Below are 5,186 nucleotides of genomic sequence, written 5' to 3'. Positions count from 1 at the left end.
TCAGCATGGAGGTCTATAGGTGATTACTTCATGGTTGCTTACTTATGGTATAAAATTGGAAGTGTTTGATATTGTCAATCTTGATGATCAAGTGAAAGATTCCTAATTTTTCCTGGTTCACCTCTCCGACTGACAGGTTAAAGAGAAGTTTGCTCTCTACTGTCTCTGTATCGATGGAGCTGACATCTTTGTAAATGTCTTATATGTTTCAGTGTCAGCTGAGCATTTCATTCAGGATCAATATATGGAAATATTTTATACTTAATGTATATGAACGAAGTCATTATGCTTTTAAAATGCAATTATCATAACATATTTACTCATCATCTTCTGTTCTTGATGACTCCTGTTTTACTCTTCACATGAAGAAGCAACATTTGAAGAATCTCTCCCTAACACTTGAATGGTCAAGAAAACAAGAAATTGAACAAAAAAGCTTTAAGTCATTGATGCAGACAAGTTTAGTCTCAAAATTTTGTAAGTGACCTACCACTATAATTAGCACTTCAAAATAAAAATTTTATTTTCAGTGAAAATTTTCATTTAGGTTTCATTGGTTTTTGAAAAGATAAAAAGGGCAATTTTATGCATCTTGTCAAAATCATTTTGACTTGATATAAGATCAAGTCAATAAGATATTTCAGGGTTGGCCATTTTGGCTTGTTGCAAAGAACATTGAGTTGACAAATTGTCTAAATACAACTAGTTTTTAAAATGTTAGAATTTAGTTTTAAGTTAGTTCTTTATACTACATAAGCATACTACAATCATCTTTGAAAGCTTATTTAGGTGAAGGAAACCCATTCTATTAGTTTTATCCAAAATAGCTAAACAGTACTTTTATTTTTTGACTTTGTACTCAATATTTTTGCTATTGAATTGTGCATTATACTTCCAAAATAATTGCATATTTGCAGCAAACCATATTGTGCTTAGATTTTCTACTATGCTCACACCCCACACCCCTTGGGCATCATTGGGATATCAGAATGGCTCCCCTCGACTCCTAGTCAATTTGGGCAATGGGCTACAGTCACCGGCCTCCCTGCGGAACTATGGCACAATGAGGTCTTCACGAGCATCATCGGGAAGTTTGGTGACATAATTGCTCTGGACCCCCTTACTGAGCACTGGCATCGCCTTGATGAGGCCCGGATCCTCATCAATCCTATTCATCCTTGCGAAGGACACTACTTCCGATGCATTATGGTGGATAATGCCCAATTCTGGATTCGTATCGAGTTGGCAGATATGCAAGATTTCATTAATGTGATATCGAATCCTACAACTAATCCAGAGATTCTCCACAACCTGTCAACACATTGAGAGCAGCAACCCAGGCCTCTTCTCCCCAAAAGATGCGTCCTGAACCAGCCAGTCTTACAACTGGCGCTGACTCTATTCCAGCTGCCTCCTTGGTTATCCCTCCCTCTGGCCTGCCATACCACCCACCCACCAGTCCATCTCAACCCACCATAGATATTATCCTTGATAGAATCTATTCCAACTCCTAGATACCTACAGCTGTCACTCACCCTCCCACATTACCCCCCGAAATAACCACACCCCCTCACCCCCCCAATTAAAAGCTCCGCAAGCCTCCCTATAACTCCATCCCATAGTCCTCACACCCCTCAAACCACCACTCAAATAATGAAGTCTCCCGCTCCACCACCTCCTAGATATTCCCACTCCAAAATTCCTCCTCCTTCTCCCCTTGCCACCTACTAGCGCCGGAATAGAGGTCATCCGAGACAACTTCTCCAGGATGATCCCAGTGCTACTACTAGATACCCCTGCAATCCAAAGATAGGGGACTTCATCTTTCCAAAGACGGGTGAAAAGCTCAGAAGTATGTGGCTGCTCTTCAGATAGAACAACAAAAATTCGACCCAAAAACCTAGGCACAAATAGTGGAACTTGCCAAGGTGATGGGCACCGTCTACACGGAGCCACCTATCTGAGAAGTCCTAGAAGAAGACTAATGATCAATGATCATTATCTCTTGGAATGTTCGAGGAATTAGATCTGTGCGTCGTCGTGCCGCAATTTGGGACCTCCTTGCCTCTACCAAGGCAAATGTTGTTATTTTTCAAGAAACCAAGGCGGCTTCTCTACCCCTTGGATATATCCATGAGTTGTGGCCTCTTAAGGAGCCTGGATGGATTTCTGTGGATGCGATTGGATCGGCTGGCGGCATTCTGATCGTGTGGGACATTAATACCATTGAGGTGCTCGATCGCTGCTATGGTATTTACTTCCTCGGAATCAAATTGAGAGACAAAGGATCAGGGAACATTTGGTGCCTTGTGGGTGTGTATGGTCCTGCTAGACACCATGAGAGACATCTCTTCTAGGATGACCTTTTGAGGACTTGTCAGAGGTGGCCCATTCCTCTGATGCTTGCGGGAGATTTCAATGTTACCCGCTTCTGCCACGAGAAATCCCCGCCCTCCCGGAGAATCACTACCTCCATGAGGTTATTTGCATACTTTATTGGCAGCTAGGATCTTGATGAGGTTACCCTATCTGGGAAGACCTTCACTTGGTCAAATGGCAGACAGCCCCCCGTCCTCCCAAGCTTGACCACTTCTTCGCCAACAACGACTGGCTTCAGTTATACAGTAATGCCACAGACAAAGTCCTCAATAAGGTTGTTTCCGATTATGGTAGATACCCACTTCGGTAGTTACCCCCCCCTTCTTTCAGATTCAACAATGTTTGGATGGTGGACCCCTCTATACAATCCTTCTGGGAAATGATGGTCGTGTCAGGCCTGATAGGGTGGAATTTCCTAGCCAAACTCAAGATGCTGAAGCCGTTGCTACGATCATGGGCCTCTACGAGAAATGGCTCTTCCTCAGCCGAGAGATCCGCCGTCCTTTCTCAGATTTCCACTCTTGACTCTGAAGAGGAATCTAGAAACCTCTCTTCCTCAGAAGTAACTCAGAGATACGCCCTCCAAAAGGCAAATGCACTTCTTCGCTCATAATGAGCTCGTGCACTAGATGCAGCATGCAAGATTTAAATGGCTCGTTGAGGGGGATGCCAATACTAAATTCTTCCATGCAGTCGCCTCTGCTCGGAGAAGAGCCAACCGCATCACCACGCGCAACGTCAAATGTGAGAGTACCTCGGATCAATCCCTTATTTTAGACTCACTGGTGAACTTTTTTTGCAGAATTATACTCTAATGGCCAACTAGTTCGTCCTTTCATCGAAAGGGTTCATCTCCAGGTTATTCCTACGACTGCGGCTAGTCTCATCGAGCTCCCTTTCTCCAGTAAGGAAATTGAAAAAGCAGCATTGGGTCTTCCTTTGGATCGTACTCCGAACCCGAATGGTTTCAGCGGGGAATTCTATTGTCGATGCTGGCCCTTCATCAGAGACGATATTGTCTGCATGGTCCACTCGTTTTATCAGCATGGCATCAGATATAGGGGCATCGGAGCTTCGTTTATTGCCCTCATCCCTAAAAAAAGAAGGGGCAGAAATTCCTTCTGACTTTCGACCAATCAGCCTCACCACCAATGCTTACAAGGTGCTTGGGCGCCTCCTTGCCAATCGCCTCAGGGCGGTTTTCCCTATTGCTATTCATCATGGACAAAGTGCTTTTATCAAGGGAAGAAATATATTAGACTCGGCCATGGCATGTCACAAGTTCATCCACCATTTTTAAGGCTTTAAAGCTTCCCAGATTCATCCTAAAGCTTAATTTTGAGAAAGTCTTTGACAAAGTTAACTGGAAGCTTTTGGACACTCTCCTGGGGAAGATGGGATTCAGGGAAAAATGTCGCTTGTGGATTCAAAGTTGCATCTCCTCTGCAAGCTACTCTGTTCTTCTCAACGGAACGGCTTACAGTTATTTTAAGGGATCCAGGAGAATCAGACAGGGAGACCCCCTTTCCCCTTTGCTCTTCAATGTGGTAGCAGAATACCTATCATCTTTGATCTATTTGGCCAAAAATCTGGGTTGGCTCCTCCCCACGACGAACTATGCAGCCTTTGATGTGTCGATCCTTCAATTTGCAGACGATACAATTTTCTTTGGGGTTGGTACTATGGATCAGATCCGAAAACTGCTTGTTGTATTGGGACTATTTGAACTGGCTTCTGGTTAGAATATTAACTGGAAGAAAATCACCCTCCTAGGCTATCACATCGACTCACCTATGCATCAGGGTATGCTTGACTATTAGGGGTGCTCAGTAGGAAATTTGCCAGCTACATATCTTGGACTACCACTCTTTGACTCCTGGCCTTCGACGACGCTTTGGTCCCCCCTCATTGAGAAATTTGAGAAGAGACTAGCTACTTGGAGGGGCAAGCTTTTATCTACTGTTGGGTGACTCACTCTCCACAAGTTTTGTTTGGCAAGACTGCCAAACTATTTATTATCATTCATGTACTGTCCGGCCTCTGTTTGTAATATGATCAACGTCATCCGTCGACGTTTTCTCTGGAAAAGAGCAGAGAATACTTTCATATATCATTTGGTGAGTTGGAAGGATATTTGCATGCCCCGCAATCGGGGTGGTTCAGGCATTCGGCCTACGAAGGAGATGAACAATGCCCTTTTGCTCAAATGGATCTGGAATTTCAACATCAAGCATAATAGCCTATGGGGTGATATGGTCAGGTTCTATCTTCAACCTTCGGGTGCCTGGTGGAGGGAGGATGGCGCTACTCGCCTCCTATCCTCGATATGGAAATCAATTCAAAAGCTCCTCCCAATATTCAAAGATGCAACTTCCTTTCACACAGGCACCAGAAGGACCCTCCTCTTTTGGTCGGATGAATGGTGCGGCCCCCGCCCCCTCTCCAAGGATTTCCCGGAGCTCTTTAGGGTGGCGAGGGACCTCTCTTGCTCAGTGGCTGATTCTTGGAGAGATCGCTCATGGAGTCTCACGTTTCACCAGGGATTAAATGATGAGGAAATTACGGCTTTTTGCTTTCTCCTCTCCAGACTCAGCAGCACTACTATTTGTGAGCATGCAATTGATAAACTGACATGGAGGCCCAACATTAATGGCCGATTCACAGTTGCATCCGCCTACTCTCACATTAGAAAACAAGATTACAGCATGCATGAGCACAGGGCAAACCTAGCATGGATGCTCTCAGTGCCTAGAAAAATCAAATTCTTCGTGTGGACGGCCATCAAGGAACAGATCCTCACCTCTAAC

This window comes from Aristolochia californica, unplaced genomic scaffold (assembly GCF_029961685.1).
Source record: "Aristolochia californica isolate CCGP_79_NKW_82.1479 unplaced genomic scaffold, dmAriCali1.0.hap1 SCAF_9, whole genome shotgun sequence".
Taxonomy (NCBI): Eukaryota; Viridiplantae; Streptophyta; class Magnoliopsida; order Piperales; family Aristolochiaceae; genus Aristolochia; species Aristolochia californica.
This window is presented reverse-complemented; position numbering follows the sequence as displayed.